Below are 23,997 nucleotides of genomic sequence, written 5' to 3' on the forward strand. Positions count from 1 at the left end.
AGGTAGTTCAGGCATTTGCTGTAGGGAGGCTGATGTTCTGCACTGTTCTCTGCGGGGATCCTTGTGTCTTACAAGTTCAGAGGATGTCTTTAGACTTCCCTCCCTGTGGGTTATCACTCTTCTTCCCACACTCCAGAGGTACAAGTAGCAATATTTGGAGCACTGAACTCTGAGCAACATCCCCATCTCACCTGCTTCGAAAGCAGATGTTGAGCAAAGAGAGCTCTTGAACTCAGTCATTTACAACTAAACAGATTGATTAAGCATTGTAAGAAGCTTGTTCAGGAATCACGATCAGTAGTAACAGGTTTTTTGGTTGGTTGGTTGTTTTTTTCTGCTAGTTGTCCATAGATTTAGCACACAGTCTACTGAGATGCAAAAGATTTCATGACAGGATAGTTGCTAGATTCATATCAAAATGGATTTTACTGTAAGGAAAAAAAATCATCGTTTCAAAGTTAAGAACAGTCAGAATTTCAGATAACCTGTAAAATTCTGACTCTCTGCAAACTTTTAATGTGACAAAGACATTAATTTCATTACCATATTTTTCTACAAAACCTATCTCAGTACACAAGATGGATAGACAAAGAAATAAGGGTTACAAATTTACAGAGGTGTATGCCTATAACAACTCCTTATCTCACTAAAAGTTGGAACAATCATGTCAATTCTATGCAAACCTGAAATTGGCTAAAGTATCCCTAATATACCTGAATCACATGGCTGTCTAAAAAGCTCCTTCATCAATCTTCTGTACAAAATGTGGGTAAGCAACTCACACCAGAACTTACAGAGATAACAGCCACTTCTACATTATTCAGGTTTTTGAATCTCAACTCAAAACATTCAGTGTTCCAGGTGCTGGATTACTTCACAACTACTGGCTAAAATTTGCAACAGCTGCACCACTCACTCACTGGCAGAGTCTGAAGAGCCAGCACAAACTCGACAGTTAGGAGACCCTAAAATTTTACTTCTTTCTTCCAAAGACTACTGGAACAGCTTTGGGCAAATCACTACAGCAGGTTTCCCGTACCGATAAACCAGAGAGAACTCACTTGAGCTGTACCGTGAAAACACAGTTATGGCTGTTTGCAAAACTTTGGTGCTAGGACTGAGAGCTACAGGAGAAAGTAAGTCACAGGGAATTTGGATTTCATGCAGTAACGCCTGTGGCTGAATGTCCAACATGGTGCTAAAGATGGATTCTCAAACTCCAAGCCTTACAAGTGCTGAATTGGCAGACAGGACAGAATCCAAACTATTTGGTAACAGCTAATCACCAGAAAGCCAACCGCATCCTGGGCTGCATCAAGAGAAGCATGGCCAGCAGGTCGAGGGAGGTGATTCTCCCCCTCTACTCCTCTCTCCTGAGACCCCACCTGCAGTACCGCATCCAGCCCTGGGGCCCCCAGCATAAGAAGGACGTGGACCTGAGCAAGCTGGTCCAGAGGAGGGCCATAAAGATGCTCAGGGGGCTGGAGCACCTCTCCTATGAAGACAGGCTGAGAGACTTGGGGTTGTTCAGCCTGGAGAAGAGAAGACTCTGGGCAGACCTTACAGCAGCCTGCCAGTACTTAAAGGGGGCCTACAGGAAAACTGGAGAGGGACATTTTATAACAGCATGTAGTGATAGGACAAGGGGTAATGGCTTTAAACTGAAGGAGGGTAGATTTAGATTAGATGTAAGGAAGAAGTTCTTCACAGGAACAGGCTGCCCAGAGAAGTTGTGGATGTCCCATCCCTGGAAGTGTTCAAGGCCAGGTTGGATGGAGCTTTGAGCAACCTGGTCTAGTGGAAGGTGTCCCTGCCCACGGCTGGGGGGTTGCAACTAGATGATCTTTAAGGTCCCTTCCAAACCAAACCATTCTATGATTCTGTGATTACCTGGAACCAGTATTAAGTTTACACTTACTGTCTTTATGAACAGAATAATTATTATGGGTGGGGGGAAAAAAAAAGCAACACAGAATAACAGTTTTGCATGGGTGACTGAAGCAAGGGGATGAGTCAGGCCCAAAAGAGCCATCAAGTCATATTTTGAAAGTTAAAAGATTGTTTTAATATTTAATTGTGGGAAAATGAAGCTCTGGCTTTGTCAATTTCATTCTACAAATGCCTTCAATCCAAGGAGCAGCTTAAAATCTCATACTACAATTTCAGAAACTTGGTTTGGGCAAATAGGCTGGGGAAAGGGAGCAGGCAAACCCTTCATATTACAAAATTTGCAATAAAATGAAAGTTGATTACAGAATTTCAGCACAGGATTCTATGATACAGACTACAAAAGTAGTATTAACCTAACAGACTAGCACACTGATGCAGCTATTTATGCGTAAAGACTCCTCCTTTGTGCAATACTAGAGCAAAAACCGTAAATCCTGCTGTAACTTTGAGACATGCATGCCCGAGTAGCTAATTTTCGGATCTGCTTTATTTGAACTTTAATTCTCTCTGTCAAATCCCTAATTTTGACTTTATGAAGGGCACAGAACTGATTAGCTTTAATCAAGAAAGGTAAGGTCTCTTGATATGTGAAATACCAACCCTAGTTTCTCTGCCTGCAACCCATCTGGAAGTAACTTCATCATGAAATATCAAAACATGACAGAAATAGTCCAACCTATAAAATCATTAAGAAGGATAACCATGACTTAGGCACCAGTGATTATTCTAACAGGCCCCACAAGGTTTGGCTGAGAATGCCAAGATTCTACACCACCCTGGCACTTCCCTTCAATGTCCTTTGAGACCTGGTCCATGTCAATGGACCAGAGATAAGACGCTGTACTAAAAATGTCACTTAACGAGCATCACATGTAAAAAATTCTCTCTGTTCTTAATTCTCTTTCACTGCACATCTGTGCCTAGATATAACAAAGGCAACTAGCTTTCATCAGATACCTCCAACTACATAGGATTAAAAGCATCACATTTCAAAACAAACCAAAGCTTCCTTCTCTACCTTCAAAAACAAAGGGGAAGAGAAATTCAACTACATGAAGATTAACTCTGAATTAGTTAGAGGTTATTATCATTTTTTCCTGTCTTCTACTCCACTGTTCAAGGGAAACACTTGCAAATATTGTTCTACAGAACCACAAATTTAAATGAAGAGTATAAGGTACCTGTCTCCTTGATACTCTTCCTTGCTCTAGAACTATTGCCTGCTCTAATACATCTTTGTATCAAGAATTTAAGTGATTTACAGCTTTGATTTTTTCAATTAAACAGAACCTTCTATATAAAAATATCCACATGTATATGGAAGATTGTCAGCACTGAAGAAATAAGACATTTATGCTGCCTGCTTACTCTCTCACATGTGAAGCATATAAAACCTGTCATCTTAGATCAGAAATTCATCTTATCTCAGATCTACAAAAATCTGATGTACTATTTCAGTGCTATGGCTCCAAGGGAAGACAAAAGACCCGGTACTTATTCACCCCCTGGAAAGCTGGGCACCGGACCATTCCTTCAGAGCATTCCCCTGCATACCATAGCACCTACTAATCCGTAATCATTACTGCATGACAGATACTGAAACCATAGAGTCCTCTTTAAATTAGGGCAAAGACCTCCACCACAGACCTGTTCAAGAAAGACCTCTGACATGGACTTTCTCCTTCGTATAGTCTATTTTAAAGTGTATTTTTAGAAGCAGATTGCTTGAAAACTCCAGGTTTTCATCTTCTCCAGCTTTCCACACCAGTGCAAATGTTAAGACAAATCATTTGGAAGAGCTTTGTTTTGATTTATTAATATAAGCTTTATTTTCACACTACCTCACAATCACAAGAAGCCTAAGGTTAGAGTACTCCCACAATCTAAACAAATCACGCACGATGTACATATGAGCAGAAGCTTTATTTAGGAAGTTATGTTCTTCACTCATATGACAGGATTTAGTTCTGCATACTCCTGTCATACCAAGCGTGCTGTCACTTAGACACAGTCTAACAACCCCTTGAAAAGGGGAAAAGTTAACATAGGTTTTCATCATCCTTCAGTCTCCTAGTATTCCGTATTTTTCCCCGATTCCATTCAAGCTGCTAATCATGCACATATAGTTCACAGAACACAGCCCGAGAACCCATTACATCACGTTATCACCTTAGAGCCCATCTCTGCCAGTATATCTCCATCACACATGTAACAAGAACTGTGGCTGAAAAAAGGTAACTCAGGGCACAATTCTTGTACTTACTCCACATCTTCAGCTAAGGTAACACTCTTCCTCATACCCAGTGGTCTACTGACACCCAGCAGTTGCCATGTCAGAGTCAGTCTTGTGTCCCTTTCCAACATGTAAGTGAAGAGGAAACTTTGGTCTTAATACTTTCACCTCAGATACAGAAACTCATACCTCCTTCTTTGCTCCTCAGCCATCCTCCATTGTTCCACATTCAGTATCACCATCCTTTCTGGACAGCAAGAAACAATCCTCATCCTTCTCTCAGCCTGTTTTCACTGCAGAGTGGTGCCAATTTCCACTCCTCAACTTACATGGCCGAAGAGCTTTTGTTATCTGTTCCTAGTTCTTCATCAATGTCCAAATCAGACACAGGATGAAAAACTCTGGGACTCGTGCTATGGCAGAGCTCATCCTACACACCGTTGCTTATCCTCCCTCTCCCCTTTACCACATTCCTTATAAGGGCAGTCTTGGCTCTTCATATCTTCGATTAGTTAGTTATTCAACTAACTGAGACTAGTGCAAAGGCAGAATAGCAATCTGCATTATAGAAGTGTGGGGTCAAAATGTTAGGATCATGAACTTTTAATTAATTTTCTACCTTGCAAATCAGTTTCACCCCAGAGTTCAAAGAGACTAGCATGTGTCCACAGTAATGCACTGAGAATTCACACAGGAACGAGAAGGAATCAGAAAGTGAGAAATCAAAGGCAAGAAAAAGACACCAGGAAAGAAATCAGAGGTCAAGCCTAGACTTTTTTATCCCTTGTCCACCCATCCACATTTAACAACACTCACTCCTTATCCGTTGGGGCTCTTGTAACCATGCCGCCAGCCCCAGAAACAACACATCCCAGCCTAAAACCAGCAACGAGCCCCTCTTCGGAAAGCTGCTCCCCCCTCCTCCTGCCCCAGCAGTGCCGCCCCTTCCACCCCAGAGAGCAGGAACGTGGGCTTGGAAAAGCAATCTGGATCTCTGGAGGACAGCAGGGGAGCACTGCTGCTTTGCTAGGATTAGCCGCCAAGTTTTAAACAGCATGAATGAAGTTTATTCACCCACTACCTGCCTCAGTAATAGAAATATGATCCTAGAGTCCTAACATCAGAGATGCAATTCCCTACCAGCTAACAAGAGACAGGAACAGGCCAACATCAGAAGACATATTATAAATATTTTCCTAAAACTTGTATGATTTAAAAGCTATCCTTTCTAGCAGTTCAGATAGGCAGCATATGCTCACCTGTAGCAAAGCAGAGCATACGTTTTGTTCTAACCTGTTTTGTTCATCCTTCCAATAATTAACCTCGTTCACTGCTAACAGTCATCCCTCAGCATCTGCAAGGACATTTCACTGACAGGTTTCTAAATGGGCAGTAAAAAAACCAAACCAACCCCAAAACCAACCCCAAAACACAGGTACTCACAAAATCCCAGTCAAATGGCACATTCTTAATTGCTTTCAAAATGACTATATGCTTACCAAGGTATTCTGTATTCTTAAGAAGTCAGAAGCTTAAGGAGAAGCAGTGAACATGCCTGCAATTGTTCTGAAAAATAACTGTATTTTTAATGAAAATATAAGTTACTTTATTTCTAAAGAGCTCTTCTTTTAAAAAAGAAATCACTGTATTCTTCTAGCAGCAGTCGCAGTTTGAAAAGGTAAATAAAACCAACTCCTCCTCCCAGAGACACAGTTTGTGGTGTTAATTTCATATAACATGAACAGCAAAAACCTGTGAATTCACTTGCAGATTCTCTTTCAGACTAAGAAATGCTATTCTGCACCGAGAAACAGAGCATTACGTTTGGGCATGGATATGCCACATTATTGTACTGATACAAAGATTAAATTCCTCTATCACACAGTTCGTGAACCATTCCGTAAAGCAGGGTAGCCATAACTACCACGCCTCTGAAGGCAGAAAAAATGCTAAAGGGTATTCTCCAGCTGTTCAGTTTTTCCAGTTTGTTATACACCCAGCGACTGCTTTAGAATGGCTCTCTTCTAAGGCTTGTTCAATTTCTCTCTCTTCTTCTGAGCATCTTTTATTATTTTCTTTCTGGTAAGAATGCTATAATAAAAGTTAAGTTCCTTGCCCCACAACCTTCCCTTGATAGATATTCAGGACTCCTACCACTTTTTTCAGCCTTTCCTAACTGAACTAGTCCTAACCTAGGTCAGAATCCTGCTGCCTTAAGAATATGTTTGGCATTAATCTCCAGAACAGACTGCATCCGTTTGTGTATCCTGTTTTGAAGACTGCAATGTCCATTTTGTCTGGAATACGTTTAATAAAGACGATATTTCAAGATTCAGCAGTACCTGGACAGTACAACTGCTAAAAAATACAATTCAGCTTCCTAGGCAGTGCTACCTAGTCTGACAAAGACCTTTATCTAGGAGGTTATTTGCTAGCAATATCCTTATCAGCAACAGTTATGTTGTGTCACTTACACAGGGAGCAAATACTTTCCCAGCTTCACCAATTCCAATTCAAAGAAATCAGCTGCAAGTTAAGGATTGGAAATAATTTGTATTTGATTTGCAAAAATTCTCTTTGCAATAGGACTGAATTAGATGTATGCTACTGTCTACTATTTCCTCCTAACACAAAAGCACAATGAGAGATGGAAATAGCGTTTGCAGAGCCTACTTAAAACTGTTTGAGAATACTAGGATCTACACCATCAGTCCAGACCCACAACATCTCAAAATGTTCTAGTTTTGGGTCCTCCCAGGGCCACAACAGCACACGTCAGTGTTGGCACAAGCATTTCTAAAATCCTAGCCAGACCCAGAAATAGGTATCAGTGTTGTCCCCCCTCACACAGGTGGCACAGAACATCCTCAAGGGAAGGCATGAACCTGCAGCTTATGGATTACTCTAAAAAGGATATATAAAAATTAATTAATAAAAAGAGACTTCTTGTCACTAAGCTTAAGATTGACACACTGGAGCCCATACCCTCAGTGGAAAAAGTGTTAGGGAATATGTAAATTTTAAATTAAAAAAAAAAAAGTTTTAAGCCTCTAATCTAAGGTAGCAAGTTAGAAAACACCAAGGCAGCAAGTGTTTGATAACCTTTTGACCTATGCAGGACAATGACACAGCAGGGGAAAAGGTGGAAGGGGATAATTACGTGAAAATAAAATCACACTAAATATGAAGAGAATAGTCTAAGCAGAGATGACCAAATGCATTGCATCAGAAAACATAGAGTTCTACCCCCTAAGTCAAAAGGCCCATACTATCATACTTTAAAACAGTTTAAAGTTTAGTAAGTTTAAAGCCCAGCAAAACAAAAAAATCTCAAAAAACATCCTTTACATATGTAAACATTATGCTTTCCAAACTAACTTTTCTCTAATCATAGGAGATGCTCCATAGTCCATTCTTTCTCTAAACATAAGGCAGAACAACATTTCGTCAAGCACAGCGCACGCTGTTTTGTTCACTTAAAGGGTACAACCACGTGAGTAACCCGAGAGAAGGAAGACTACAGAGCTGTAGATTCAACCACAGTGGCTCCAGCTACTCCTTGCATATGTGTTTATCAATGACTTCAGACCATTAGATGTCACTGAAAAGCATACTCACTAGAGAAACAGATTTGGAAGCTGTAAGAACAATTAAAGGGCAAGAACACAAAGTTCTCATTTGTGCCAGTAACTAAATATAGATGCTGACAGGACCAAAGTGTCTGCTACTAGCACAAAAATTATTCTTCCCCAGCACAATTCTGGACCATGAAAGCTACACTTTGAGACAATATGGGCACAATCACAACACTCCTCTACAGAACATCCTGTTAGTGCATGAATTCATTTAAGCCCATCCAACCCTTGAACTCTTGATACTATTTCAAACCACTTTCAAAAAGGGCAGGAAAGGAGCAAGGAAAAACAAGATTTTCTACACACAGAAACCCATTCTTTCTCCCCTCCTTTGTATCGTGAGCTATCACCTACCAGAAGCCCTAAAGAGTATTTGGGTCCATTCAGCAATTTGGTTTTGATGACTTCAGGCAAGATTCCTCAGCAGCAAGGAGGGACCAGCACGCACCTTAAAAAGGATGAGGAGACATCAGTCTCAGTTACAGAGCATTAACAATGATGCTGCTGTGACACCTGACCACACGCAGAGAATGCAACCTCTATGAGAAGGGCTCACTCGTTTGCAAAAGAGGTGTCAGCGCAATCAGAGTTACTGCCACAAAACGACATTTTACGATCCCAAAGCCCTTTCCAGAGATGTGAGCTCAAGTAACCAAGTAAATACTAGGGGAAAAAAATGCGGTGGCTTCAAGACGACCTTTTTCTTTGCAGCTGGGGAAGGGGAAGAGTGAACATATGACATGCTAACTTCCCAGTTCATGGATGGCAACTCAGTGCACAGTAGCTCACACTCTATCATTTAAGTGGTCATAATGCAACAGTTTATCCATGGGAAAGCCTGCGAAGTAGAAGCAGCTGTTAAGTGCAGGGACATGTCAACAGCAGCCACCAGGCCTGTAAAACTGATCTTAGAAACCAGCAACAGTAAAGATATTATAGAAATTAAAAACCTTGCTATACAAAGGCAAAAAATCAGGAAGTTGTTTTGTTGGGGTTTTTTATTTGACTTGCAGTTTGTTTTTAGTATTGGATACCAACTGTTATTAACTTCCATGCTAAGCAGTGATAAGGAGCAAAATGACTCCCTCCTTTCTGTCTGTTACGCTTTTAACTGAAATTTTCAGTACTGGGTAATATGGAATGGGAAGGGGCATATTGCAAAACTTCTTGAGGACCTTATTTCAAAGGAAGCTGTACTCACAGCCTTGAAGAAGTATACCAGTTTTCAAATTACAACACACTTTCTGTTGACCAAGATATTTGAACGTTAAACTTCAGATTGTGATGACCTCCTTGTTTGAGCCACAACCTTGGTACTACTTACTGCCCACTCCTAAGTGACAAGTTTAGAGCTGGTTCTTTAATCTTAATCAGTGGTTTTGCTGATATACTTTCCATCTAGGTTGTGCAAACATCCCATAATGTTTCCAGAAGTTACTGAACCTAAATGCAAAGATGTGAATTCTACATGAACGGTAAAGCCTGAAAAAAACCCAAACACTTGGGGGAATTTCCCCCTCGCCACCCCTGGAAAGATTGAAGACCTGGTTAAAAAAAAAATCTTACTCCTGTACCACACACTGCTTGTATTTCGTTTCTTTCGGTTTCTGTAACTCTTTTGGACTAGCAATAGTACCACATCACAGCTGGGACAGAGGGAAATTTATTAAAGCACCACCTTAGATCATTAGGACCAGGTTTCTATTACAGCTCTACCAAAACCAAACAAATACTGAACTGTGATTGTTGGATAAGTCCTTCCCAGAGACAGAAGCATTAAGTATTTCCATACTTCATAAATTTTCCTTTCTCACAAGAATGTTGCAGGGTATGTAGGGAGAAGGAAAAGTACCTTTGTTAACAATGATTTGGAGGAGGGAACTAAAGAAAAATGAAGTCACAATCACATCCACCCATCCCTAGATGCAAGCACTGAAATTGCACTCCAGGAGCCACATAGTTCAGACGACTTCACATCAGCATTAAGCAGAATGCCTACGAACACCAAATTCCTGAGGATACCACACAGCTCCTTCATGTTCTAAATAGGTCTTCCCTTAAAATTAACTGTGAAAAGGTGATGTTTAGATGCCACAGGCAGATATATTTTTTTCACCTGGAAGAAGCACTATAAAGATTTTTCCCTACTTTTTTTAAGTCAGTAAAGTTCTCTTTACTGGCATATTTTAGAAAGTCTCACTGCTATATTAGTAAGTTACAGGCCTCTTATTTCGCTGCTGAACTTCCATAGCAAGAGAAGCCTTACTCTTTGAGCAAACTATTTACATCAAACACACAATCAAGCACTTTCCTCCTGTGGTTGCTTCCTGGCACTATTTAGCTATGTAGGCAGTGACATAATTGATTTCACTTGCTGAACTAGAAAAGGCTGTACCAACAAAGAAGTGCGTCTACAGCAGGAGTGTCTAAACCCACAAACCTTTTCCACTGTAGGCCATGCATTAAAACAAATTACCATCACTGAAAGATGGAATTTTTTACAAAGTGAAACCACTCAAATTATTACACGAAAAATCTGCTACTTTGATAACGGAGTTCCAAATAAGCCTACAAGAAGAGAATTCTAGTTAGGAGATCATCATGTAACGCGAAGCGTACAGAACTTCACAACAAAAAACAGCACAGCAGCGCATGACACAGAAATCTGCCTGAACTATCGACATTCACATGGAAAAGTTCTAGGAAAAAAACCCCATAGCTTTGCTGTCCCACTTGGCCATGACAAAGTTTCTCTGAGATGGAACATCAGTGATAAGGCAGCCCATGTGAGATCCCCAACAGAGGGCTGAGAGGATAACGCAGAAGAGAAACATGGCAGAGAAAGGAGGAAAAGGGATGTCTATGGCAAAAGCTAGTCTGAGGAAGCACTTTCATACAACATACACACTTCCTCCTGTGGCACAATCGAGGCAAAGATTTAAACCACAACGACACCTTAATAAGACACCAAAACCCAGTGAATTTAAAGTGGCAAACCTCCCCATCTTTGTTTTTGAAAGGACACACAGTGCCAGCTCCGGGACAGCGCACCTCCTGGGCTGCAGGAGCCAGAGATGCTGTGTCTGGTGAGCTGCTGAGGCAATGAAAGCTGAGAGGACGTTAAAAAATTAGCTGATAGCTGACCCGTCAGGTATCTTTTTTAAGATTCCTGCCCAAGTTTGGTCAGAGTTTCATGCAAGTCAAACCATCCGAGTGGAACAATTCATTTTAATACACTGGCAAATTCCAGCTAAAACTTTTTTTTCCGTAATTTCTGATCAGCTCCCACTAAGAGCCTAACCTCAAGTTTTCAGTTCCTCTTTAAACCACAAACCATGACTATAACCTGCTCTTTCTCTAGGGTGTCTGAGAGACACTTCTGGGTCTTCCTGGGGAAGAGGGGGGTCCATGACAGCTCCGACCCAAGCGGACCTCTGGTCTGATCCACTGCAGGCACACCTGAGCTCCCTGAGACAGCGGGAGAAGGCTTCACGGTAACGGCGGTTGCTCAAATTCTATTTCACTGCATCTGTCTCTTCTACAACCTAAATGTCTGTAGAGAGGCTCAAACAAGGAGGTAAGATGCAGTAACCGGACTACCCCCACGCTGCAGAAACTAGAAAGGAAATCAAGTGGTTCCTCCCGCAAGTAAGTATTTAAGCAGTATTTTTGTAACATAAAACCGCTCTGATGACTGCAAATCCAAAAGGCACCCAAGAGTAAACAGAGGGAAAGAAATTTTGTTGTGTGAGGAGGAACTTCTGCTGCAGTTAAAAAGCATAAATACTGGAGTGATCTGAAGCTGCCTATAAATATTCGAGAACATCAAAGCTGGTCCTGTTAAATTAAAAATGCTGTCACACAGATAGGAACTAGCCTCTAGCACTGCCAGCTTCAACATGTGAGCCTCTGATCTGAGAGGCAAAGGCACAGCTCTTCAAGAAATTTTATTCACCATAAGAAAGAAAAAAAAGCAAACCAGCAGTTGAGTTTAATAAGGATATTAAATACCTTACGAGTGAGCTAATTAGAGCTTAACTCTTTCAGGACACTTCAGCCCTTTTACTGACAAGGACAGTAGTTTCTTCCCATACTACTTCCACAGCTGGGATGTCTCCAGGCTTCCTATCCAAGCCCCCGAAACAAACACACAGTCCAGAAACAGTGAAGATTTTATTGGTTTCATCTTGGTGTAACTTTCATTTAATCATACTGCATACATCACACATACACACATGTGCATACATTTTGGCTGACTATTCCATATTCCACATCAGGGATCTATGTTTAATAATAAAGCTGTCCCGAGAGATTTCAAATCTCCTTCATCTTCCCACAGTTGCCTCAAGATAACAAGAGGGGTAGACAAAAGGAGACCAGATCACTTTGACTTCTGTTATTTGAGGAGATTCAGCTCCTGGTGGCAACTGAATATAAACAAAATATGCATGGTTGAGAAATTTATCCCTATCTGCAACTACAACCCTGTTATTTCACTACAGAAAAATCTCCATAAATTCCCAGTATCAAAACCTACAAAGATTATTACTGAAAGTTACTGAAAGTGGTGGGGGAGGATGAACTCTGGCAGCGCAGCTTTCTCAAGTAAAATAGCGAAAACCCCAAATAAGATCACACCTTGGGAGTTCTTTTGCACTAACTGCTCTGCAACGTCTTTTCCTCAGACACAGTTTTGGGATGCAAAAGATAGAATCTTTTAAACAGGCAAAACACTGCCAGCTAGCAGATTGGGGATACCTTGCCTCTGAGCAAAAAGAGGTCTCCAGCCCTTGGCTCCTATTAAATACTGAACTCAGTAGCATCTCCTGGCTCTGTTTCATGCATTTATTTCTTGCTCCCAGCCTTGCTACACATCATTCAGGACATCTGCCAGCTTGGCGTCCAGACCATAAATTGTTCATCTCCCCTGCATCCTCACAGCATGCAAGACAGTATCTGCTCTAAAGGGCTTCTAAATAGATGCAAAACAGGTATGAGAAAGTATGCTGGACTCTTGTAAAATACAACACTGCAGTGGGAACCAATACATTTTCCTGTTATAGTATACACCCTTTAGAGACTGCCTTAGGAGAAGTGCAGCAACTGCTACACTGCATATCCTAACTTCTATCCTCATCTCCAAAGCCAGCAAGGGCAGGTAAAACTTCAGTGTAGCAAGAAGAGACAGCACTAGTGTGCACAACTGGCATGCTATATATATAATATCAATGTTTTGTCTATGACATACAGATGTTGTTGTTGTTATTAAGGTAAAACCTATCAAGGCTCAGTTGCAAATGCCACCATTTAGCCAGGCCCAAACAGGAACTCCATAAATCTTCAAGAGCAGTCTCTGCAGGGAAAATCAATCAATCAATCAATCAACCAACCAACCACAGGTTTTAAAAGAGATTCTTCTTCACAAACTACAGAGTTTCAGAACTGACCCATCAGTGTATAAAACCGAACAGAATACCTTCTACAATTCCAAGTCAGTCCTCCAAACCCACTTTTCTTAATCTGTCAAAGTGGACCGTTTAAGGCTGGAAACTTTCAGTTCCAAAGGTGAACTGAATGGAAAGTTTGGTTAGAGTCTCTTCTGCTTGGGGCGGGGGGTGGGGGACTGGGAGGAGTGGGCAGAATGGATAAAGAGAGAAATAGAGGGGAAGGATTTTTCCCACCCACACTTAATACACTTTTTATTGTTGGGGGTTTTTTTAAAGCAGGCAAGCATCAAAAGCCTCAAAGTAAGAAAACAGATCTTGGCACAAACTAGGGTCTTTCCTGAATTAAAAGCAATTTTTCCAACACTACAATCAGAAGCATTTGAAAGTTGCTTACCAAGCACATGCAATAAATTCACAGTAGGAGGCACGTACTTGCAACATGCATGCCTGTACAGCTAATTAAACAGTTGTACTCAAACCATGACTGCAGACTCTAAAATATGCTCCTTAGCTCTTTGTCAGGCCAGTCACCTCCTCACCGATTCTTCAGTTTGCTTTACTACTGAAAATCATGCAAAATAATAAAACAGCTTATGCTCAAGAAAACCAACAGAAAGCTTAAGCTGGCCAGCAGCTTTAGAAAACAACTAAAATCCTTACATTAATGCACAGAGTAACATGGGTCTGGGAAGCCTAGAGGGTCTGCATATATTAAGCTTCATATTTAAGGGTGTACTTGTGTCTGGCACATAACCCACACCTAATCAACCTTTGTAAACTGGTTTTTCATCTTAAAGCCAAGTACAACAACAAAAGTCATTTAAAGCAGCATGAAAAGGAAATTTTAAAAAAATGATTGAAAGTAATTCATCACTGTGAAGAGGACACCCTAAGCCACCAGAACCCTATTTTCCTGAGCACTACTACTCAATCCTAACATAAGCACAGCTCCACCAATGGGATAAGTGCAGTAAACTGCAGTTTTTGGCAGTCTCTATTGGGTATCCACAAGATCACACTCCCCTGGTCACCTCTGGTTCAACTGTCAAGCAGTCAAGAAAAATGCCGGCAAAAAAATTTTTTTTTTTACATGAATCTTCTGTTGCTGTTGTAACAATTTCAAAACATGTCTTTGTTTAAAAACAATCTCTTTTTCCTTTGCCAATCTCCTTTAATGTGAAAGGCTCTCCCTTCAAGCCAGGAAACATGAGAAATAAGGCCAAGCATTCAACTTGCATTCATTCTGTTTTCATATGGAGGCACCACAAGCTCTGTTCTGACCACATTTGAATATTGAAGTGCAAATGCCCAAAAGAAGAGATAGTATGTACAAGTTAATATTTAACACTTCCTAAATTGAGCGCTTCTGATGTACTAAGTGTATTAATGCAAATACATGTACCTCTTACATAACTGGGTAGAACATACGGCAGATTACTGCCTCCAGATCTTACCTTTCCTTAACCAGTAAGATGCTGGCCTCTTAAAAGCATTCACACTTTGAAAAACTATGTTTATGAAAGTTATTTTGGTCCAGAAGGGCCTCACTTTGAAATTCCAAAACAAGGACTAAAAGACTGTAATAAAAAAAAGGGAGCATTTTTAAATACACGCTCCACCACAAGATGGTATAAACTGGAAGAAAATTACTATGTATGCTAATCAATGGTTTTATACAACTACTCGAGAATTTCCTATAAGATCTGCTTGCAGCAAAGCTGCCTGCATTTCTTTCTCACATGCTTCACCTGGAGTCATTTCAGATGTCCTTCACTAGGCAAAGCAATTAAAACAAAGTTACCCTGTCCCATAATCACATCCACCAGTGGAGTGCTCTGGGAGAGCAAGTGCCAACTCTATCCATGAGGCACGGCTGGCCACAAGCCCTGGTAACACTATGAAGCAGGCTGTTATTATATCTAAACCATTATAGTCATATAGATCCAGTCTCAACATAAATATATATAAATGAAAAAAAGTTCTCTAAATGGCTCCATGTTTAACAGTTTTCGAGGGCCAATCCTCTCCGGGATTTTTTCCTAGTTCCACCTCCAGTACAAGCAATAGGAGTACATGGAAAAGGAAGTGGTCAGCATCCTGCCAACGAGGATTTTCAACAGTACAGATCTTAAATGTCTGTGCAGAGGATTAACGAAACTTACGGACTATGCAGAAAAGTTACCTGAACTCCCACAAACTATTTTTTCCCCACTCAATTCCCCACCTTTATTTGGAAGTGAACAGAAATTGCACTGGTTGCCCTGAGTACAAGACCCAGTGCTGTAAGCTTTCTGCTTCTATTTACTTTCTTAACCTACTTTATTCTTATTCCTCTAAATAGGTCACATTAGCACTTTTTTGCTCTTTCCATTGTACCTTCTTCTCCATACTGAGATATCTTTTACCTCATTTTCTTATACTGTGCCTCCCACCTTCTCCTCAAGGGACTGTCTCAGTCTTGTGTGCTGATGAGGCTCTGGTAGAAGGATTCTGGTATTGCTGCAACTCTGGGCAAATACTACAGGCATTGGAGCTTCCTCCAAAACCAGAAACTCATCACTGAATTTGGTACCTTATCTTTTGAACAGCCCTCTCCCATGTAGTAATGCCTAGAAACATTTATTTATTATTGCCTTAGACTCATTTAGAAACAGTTTGCACAGGTGCCCTTAACTCTCCATTAATACATTATAATGTATTGTAGTAGTCTAAAGTTTCAAAGTCCACAGTTTTTAACTAGGTAAATATGATTTACTAGTCCTTAAAATTCCATGATAATTTTGGGTTTATATTAACTGTTTTCATACGGCTTTTCTTTTTCCAGAAGATATGAAAGAAGACATGAAACTGTCCAACCGAAGGAGAGAGACGGATGCTCTCACAGAAGGTTTAAGCAGCCAAGTGCCCCCTCTCACCACGATTTTTGACCCCACGCTCTTAAATTCTCTTACAGCATTGCAGTGCACCTTAACAGGATGGCACAAGTGCAGGATTCTCAAAGCAGAGCACTACAGCTGCAAGTAGACATCACACAACAGCCGGTAGCTGCCACAGAAGGAGTTACCACATCCTTTCACCACCATTCTAAGAGACATCTTGGATACTGCAATACTGAAGAATTAATAAAAAATAAGGATCCTTATTTACAATACTGTATTCAGAAGCCAATGAGAACAGGCAACTTCTCGTGAACTAAAGCAGCAATGATGTGACTGGACTGGAGTGCACAGTGTGAAGACAGTGCCCGGTGTCAAGACAAAACAGTACAAGAACGACCTATGCAAAACACTTCGATGGGCTGTCTTCAACCCTCCCCGTATACTACCCCACACCACAGTACGTGATGGAGTAAAGCATGACTGAAACTTAAAAAAAAGGAAGGGAGGAACAGAGGGAGGGATGGAAACTGGGAAACAGCTAGATTAATCTAATCTGAGATCAAACCCAGGACAATGCCTCTGCAGCAAGCAAGCTGCTTGTGGCTTACACGCTCTATAAAGGCTGTCTAGGTACAATAACTGAGCAAGTCTTTACCTCAACCATCTCTTATTTTAAAAGTGAATTACGCTTTCTTTATCATCTGGGCCTTGTCCTGCAGAGGACCCAGACCTGTAGTCACCTGTTGTACTCCCATGAAAAACACCTTCCTTTCACAGCACGAAAAAGTCAACTGGCCACAGTAGAGCTGTTATTAAAATAAATAAATATTTTTTAAAAAAATTTAAACTGGAAATAAGCACTGTGAAAGTCAGATTTATTTTTTTTTAAAGACAGCAGCCATTAATTCTCTTCCATCCATGACTCAGCCTTGTTATCTATTTAACACAAACTCCTTAACTTTCAGCAGGCCTTCAGAATGGTGACGGGACTCAAGGTTCTGCCTGACACAAGTTCAGACGAGAAGCTCAAGCAGGACAGTGCTTAGATTCAACAGCTGAAGATGGACATCTCAAAGATGACTATTCTCACTTGCCTCACAACATTTGCCAATTGTGAGCATTTGTTCATACCATTCAAGACTGAAGATCAGAGAGGACAAAACCTATAACCTCGCCCCACTTCTCATACACAACAGATACATTCCAGGTCTCCTGTCCTTGTACCAAAACAGAGAAACATAGTAAATGGTGAACAGCCCTTCTCAGCATTCACAGGGTGTCAGCTCTTTGTTTTCCATCAGAATGAAAGTGCCACATTCCAATGACAGCTCAACTCCAAGATACTTCACTCCAAGGACAAGATGATGAAGCAAACCCGAAGCCCCAAAAACTGGTACTAGGAACTTGGTTTTACCAGAGAAATTTACTATACCTGATGTCCTCAGGATCATTACTGTAAGCCACAGCTTTACGGTTAAGGTATGGAAACTAACACAAACCCAATCACAGTTGTCTTCATATTCTAAGAGGATAATGAGCAAAGAAAACATCCAACAAGACAGTGACTCAAAGCCACAAATAATTCCACTTCCTCAATTTGAATGGCCTTCAGGCACTCAACTCAAGCAAGAAGAAACTTAACCTGCCTGTTCAAAAACCAACAACAATAAAAAAGAAAATACACATTTTTGTTTTCCATTGTCAAAGGACACAAATATTTCCTTGACTCAGCCTCCTCTGATCGTTGCCAGACATCTATATACCTGCACAGTTATTTCAAGTCACTGCTTTCAACATCGTTAAAAGCTCTGCCAATCCTTCAGAGTGCGAAGCCTACCTGACAGAAGTTTACAGTCTTTAGCAACTTTTGCATTTTGAGAAAACAGAGGAAAGCTTCAAAGCTATTCAAGTAAATAAGGGGCGGGAGGGAGACAGAAAGAAGGAACACACAGGCACATGGTCTTGCACTCCAGTTCTAAGCCTCTCCATCTTCTGCAACAGAAAGAGGATGGGCAATAGCACTGCTACAAGGAACTGCCGTGCAAGTTGGGAAGTGTCCCACTTCTGTTTCGTTCCTGGAGCTGAAAGCACTGAATTATGCTTGTTCTCCCCAAACCTTTTGAGCACAAAAATACATGCAACGGGAGATTATTATGTAACCTACACATCATCCCCGTTCAATGGCTATATAAACTTCATTATTCCTCTGCTGAGGTTTCCAAGCAGCAACAAACCAACCAAAACTCAACCTTTTATCGCACAAGAAAAGCCTGCCAGAATATTCCTAAATTTCTCCTCCATGCTGCTTCTCTTCAAAATTGTGTGTCTTGGTAATCCACCTATATTACTGTATTTAGCAGTATATCTAAGGCAGGAGTAGCAAATAGGAAATACTAAGAGTGAGAATCAACAATGACTGTGTATCACTTAGAGTTTTTCACGTCAGAGTTTTTAATGCAATATAAAACAAACATTAAATTTGATCCTCTTTTCCCAGCACTTCACCACCACTTCATAAGAAACACAGCATTTGATGCTCCACATCTTAGCTATGAAGGAGAATAAGCAACTGGACCAGAAACTTGCCAATTGCAAGCAGAATTAAGATACGTAATCCCACTCTGAGCAAAAAAGTCACTGCTAGTCAAATCAAATCAGTGATGCTTATTGTCCTAGCAGTGTAAGTCTGTGGCCATGTAGAATCTAGTTTGACACAGAAGTACACCTCAGCTTTTGGTCTGAATGCTACAAGAAGTTTCAACCATAAGGAGTTCACCAGTCTTAATTTGTTTTAAAGCAAAATATCATTTTAGAGGTTTCATCAGTCATGTTTTCACAATCACTCTCTAATCAGACATTTTCAATTTCCAATCTCAACCATCCTAATGGCCAGGAGGATATTGTCCCAAGAAACACACAATATTCCAGTATACCAGATACCACCAAGATGGTTAGGCCTTCAAGCAGTTTAAGGACCAGCTGACACAGCAACCTAAGGATGAGTTTGCTGAATACAAACTGTGGCCACATGAAAGAAGACATTCGAACATTTCATCTCTCTGAAGAGTTATTCTGGTAGACACTTGACCCTAATAAGACTTGTTCACAATAACATGAGAAACAATATAATAGCGTACCACTGCTGGATAGGAATCTGACCAACAACCAGTTTAGGAGTGAATGTATGACCTATCAAAAGCTGAAAGTGCATTGTTTCTTAAGGTTTGGGGTTTTTTTTTTGTTCAGACTTTCAAGACCAATGAGTAATTGATGCTATTAACATAAACAAAAGTAAGTCTTTGTGTAGTCCCAAAACCACAATTCCTTTGATCCATTCTTTAATGTGTTCCTGATTTTCAAGAATTTCTAACATTTCATTTTAAAGAAAAATGCATCTTAATCTTGAAGGAGCCGTACACACTGACAAAGTGGTTGGGGCCAAGAAGAGCTTGCTTCACTGACTGATATACCACCAGCTACGGTTGAATAGGTTCTTAGCGGCATTAGCTTCATGATTCTTTCCTAAATCTCACAGTGAGCTTTAAATCATGATTCAGGACAGCGGACTCATATAGTTCCAAAAATATACAGCCTAGCTGAAAAAGGGAGGCAAGCCAATGCTGTGAAAATCTTTATAAATTTTGGCTCTGAAAAACTCACTTTCAGCAGCAAATGAAGGAAGCATGACACTGACAAGAGATGCCATATATAATCTAAAATCTCAGGAGTGAAAATATGACTGATAGCATTCAGTCTAGCCGCTCTGGAACAATGTCTGCCATATTCTCTTCTCTGACAAAAAAAAATAGCACACACAGTGGCTCAGGAAAAAAAAAATAGCCTGTTCATCATGTATATGATGTTATCTAGTAGATGATGAATAAGCCAAACAGTGTTTGAGTGATAAATGACTGTAAAAGGTTTGCCACATAATTTGGCTTTCACTGTAGTCTTCCGATTTGGGGGGATTGGGGGGGTCTATTCAGGTGTCAAGAGGAAGCAGACAGCTGATGTTATACATAACAAGGCCTACTAAAGTCCAGTTAATACATTTGTTTCAAGTTACACAAATCTGAGTGTTAACAAAACAGTATGTTTTTTCTCCACTTTCACTTACAATCTCAAGGAAAGTATGACCTCAGCAAATGGCTTCTACTCTGTTCTTAACACCTGACACAAAAAGAAACTTCAGACTCTCTTGCTATCCCCAAAGACACAGTGTTAAGTCTTACACGTATTGTTTGATAATGCACCAAAAAGTTAGAAAACATCAGTGTCTGTGCCCTACTAGCACCACCTTTTTAAAAAAATCTCATAAATATAAATGAATTGGTCCATCCCTCTTTTCTCTGAAAGAATAAATAAAACCCCTTATATCAGCAGCTTGTCCTCACAACTTTTCTGCCCGCAAGAGAACTTTTGTAAGAAACCCTTCCAGCTGAAACTGTTTTGAAATAACAAGCAGTCAAAAGCAGTATTCTTTACTTTAAAAGAAGAAGGAAAAAAAAAAAAAAGGTTATTTTGATAGTAACATATTTGTGTTTGTAGAGCTTTACCAGTCATTTTTAGAGCTTACTTGCCACTGGTCAGATTTTTTTAAAACTTTCACATATGTATTTACGTGTGTATGTATGTGTACACATAGCGAACTCAAGCAAACAAATTCCACAGCTGTTAATGAGATACAAGAATTGCTATCGGTCGTCAATTGCTTCACAGTCAAACTTACTAAAACACCATTTAAGTAATTTTTCTTTACTTAGCCAATGGGGGAAAAAAAATAACGTCAACAATTGCAAGGGACTACAAAGGAATTAGATAAGTAGCACTTCAAGAGTTCCAAACAGAGTAAAGCATAGCTGCGTTCGGATAAATACAAAAATTAATTCCCCGGTGAGAAAGTCGAGCGCAGCTCCGCAAGAAATTTCATGTTCTGAAAGAATCCCTTGAAACCAGCTCCGAGAGCAGCAGTAACAGGTACGCGGAGCGCGGCGAGCGGTCCACGCGAAACCCCACGGCCAGGAGGCGGCACGGACGGAGAGGGAGGACGCGCGGCGGCGGCCCGAGCGCGTCTCGCAGCGCGTTACTTCCGCGGGATTCCGACCCTGGGCCCCCCCCCCCGCGCGGACGGCTGTCGCGGGGAGCCCCCAGGCGCACCTGGCAGCGCCGGGCCGGGCCGGGCCGGGCGCCCGCCCCCACGCAGCACCGCGGAGCGCCCGGCGGGCAGAGTCCCCGCCCCCGCCGCGCAGGCACCGCGCCGCCCCGCGCCCGACGGAGGTGCGAGGGCGCGGGCACGTGCGGAGCCGAGCCCGCCGGGGCCCCGCCGCGCGCGGACAGGCGGCTCCGCCCGCTCCCGCCGCGGAGGGCGGCCGCGCCGCGCGCCCGGCTGTCAAACGGGGCTCCGACCCGGCGCCGGCCCCGAGCCCCGGGCCCCGGGGCCCCGGGTCCCGGCCCGGCAAGGTGAGGTCGGGGCCGGGCGGCCGCGCCGCCGGCGCGGGGCGCCCCGCGGCCTTTGTGCGCGGGCGCGCATCTGTCACCGCGGCCGCGGCGCCCCCAGGCCGCGCGGCGCCCGTGGGGCGGCGGGCCCGGCCCGGCCCGGCCCGGCCCGGCGCAGGCTTTGTGCCGCCAGGTGACGGGCGGCCGGGCCCGCGGAGCCATCTTGGGGCAGGCGGCGCCCCCCGGCCGGCGCTCACCTGCACGATCTCGCCCTCGGCGCTCAGCGTGGCCCCCGCGCGGGAGAAGCGGCCCTGCAGCCCGGTGGTGTAGGTGGTGTAGTCGCCGCTGGGGCTGGACTCGAAGAGCACCACCTCCACGAACGCCGTCTCCTTGCCCAGCGCCGCGCCCGGCGCCGCGGCCAGCAGCAGCCCGAGCAGCAGCGGCGGCGGCACGGCCGGCCCCGCGCCGGCCCCGCAGCCCCTCATCGCGCGGCGGGGGGGAGCGGCGCCCCGCCGCCGCCGCGCATCGCTCCCGAGCGGCTCCAGCTCCGGGGCCGGGCTCCCGGGCGGGTCAGCGCCCCATGGCAGCAGCCCTCCCGCCGCGCTGCGCCCCGCTCCTCGCCGCCGCCTGCCCCGCGCTCCCCGTCCCTCGCCCCGGCTCCTCTCCGCCCTGCCAAGCCGCTTCCCTTTCATCTGCTCCACGTGACGGCCACCACGGGGTTATCCCCGCCCTCCGCGCGGCTCTGACCCGCTCCGTCCCTCCCTCGGCGCACACACGGCCCGCAGCCCCCGCCGGGCCCAGCCGAGCCCGGCGGCGCGGCGGCCGGTGCGCGGGGACCCAGCACGGCCGGAGCCCCGAGAGCGAGCGGGCGGGCGGGCGGGCGAGCGAGACCCGCGCGGCGCGGCGCGGCGCTGGGGAAGGCCCCGCCGGGAGCCGGCCTCCCACGCGGCCGGGCCTGCAGGGCCCAGCCGGGCCGGGCGCGCCCGGAACGCGAGAGGCGGCCCCGGCGGCCTTGCGACGCACGCCCGGGCCCGCGGCCGCCGGGGCCCTTCCCGCCGGCGGCGGGGCTCTCGGCCTGCCCGGCCCGCGGCCTGGCAGCCGGCTCGGAGCGGCGGCGGCGGCGGCGGCGGGGTGGGGGGGCTGGAGCGGGCCGGCCGGGGCCCCCGCCGCCGCCGCCCGGCGCTCCCTCCTCCCGGCGCTCCCGCGGCTCGCAGCCGCCGGCCGACCCTCGTCGGCGCCGGGGAATGCCCGAGTGCGTTAGGCACGAAGCCCCGGGCGTGACGGCTGCAGCCCCGCCGGCGGTACCCGACCCCGGCCGGACGTGCCCCGAGCGGGCAGGACCAGTGCCTCGGTAACCGAATGTACCAAAGTCACTGATTCTCTCTGGAGAGACGCTGCTCCGCTGCAGGGCTCTCTCTGCTAACGCTTGCCGCTTCCAGCAGACTGCCAGCGTCCAACAGGCTCCTCACCTGTGTGTGGGGCAGGAATGGCCGGCCGATCTGGCCCCTTGAACTCGGTACTCACAATGGGGTCTGTCAGAGGAGACTAGGTAACCTGGGCGCTTTGGCTTGTCTGTTGATGCAAGTCTATGAAACCTCCATGAATGACATGGAAAAGGTGTACGGGTAATGATCTTTATTTCAGTCTCACACTACAAGAACTGGATGGCAACCAATGATGCAGTTTTCCTTTAAAAGTATATGCAGCCGAGTTGTGGAACTCGTTAACACAAGATGTTACGGGGCCTAAAAGTATAAATCAGTTACAAGGGGAATGAGGCAAACCGATGCGAGGTCCCTTGTTGGTTATGAAGCACAATGTTTGGAAGCAAACTCCAGCTCTGGGGTGAGTCCCTAACCCGCTGGCAGAAGGAATAACACCACTGTCTACAAATTGCCAGCTCTTTCCCTAAATATACTTTGTTACCACTGAAGACAAGATACTGGCATCCTTAGCATGACACCGGGAGCAACATTAGCTTAACAAATCATTGAAGATTTCTTCGGCAAAGAAGTGTCAAGAAGGAATCACAGGAACGTACTCTCTGAGCTCCTACTGCAAGACACAAAATACCCCCTCAAACCTAAGACTTGAGTACAACGGATCAAAGGCTGCAAAACTATGGCATGCATAGAAAGAGCTGGAAGGGGCATCGCTGTGGTGCTCTAGCCTGGTAACAAGAGAGTATGCACTATGCAAACTTAGATGTGGTCAACACATGCGAATTTTGGATGATAGGTATGTTTCAGTAGGATTTCAGAAATGCGTAGCATCTAGTGTGCTAAATAGAAGCATTTTAATCCCTTAGAGCAAACTACCTCTAGATTTTCCTTTGCCTGTGAGGCAAACAGCTGATGCTTAGACAACACAGGGTTTCCTACATCATAATCAACATAGGAACAGGTTAAATGTTGAGA

At 43.9% G+C, this 23,997-nt stretch overlaps 1 protein-coding gene across 2 annotated transcripts in view; it reads right to left on the bottom strand.

Annotated features, from left to right (window-relative positions):
- The window catches only part of ZNRF3 (zinc and ring finger 3), a 105,855-nt gene extending 83,841 nt beyond the window's left edge, over positions 1 to 22,014 (bottom strand). Inside the window, exon 1 of one of the 2 annotated variants that reach the window (XM_049805452.1) lies at positions 21,838 to 22,014. The gene's annotated coding sequence lies outside the window, so the exon portion shown is untranslated. Of the gene's footprint in view, positions 1 to 8,172; positions 8,235 to 21,837 lie in introns of those variants that run through there. The other variant, XM_049805454.1, reaches the window with a different exon arrangement.
- Between the last annotated feature and the right edge of the window lie 1,983 nt (positions 22,015 to 23,997).

This window comes from Accipiter gentilis, chromosome 7 (assembly GCF_929443795.1).
Source record: "Accipiter gentilis chromosome 7, bAccGen1.1, whole genome shotgun sequence".
NCBI classification, from domain to species: Eukaryota; Metazoa; Chordata; class Aves; order Accipitriformes; family Accipitridae; genus Astur; species Astur gentilis.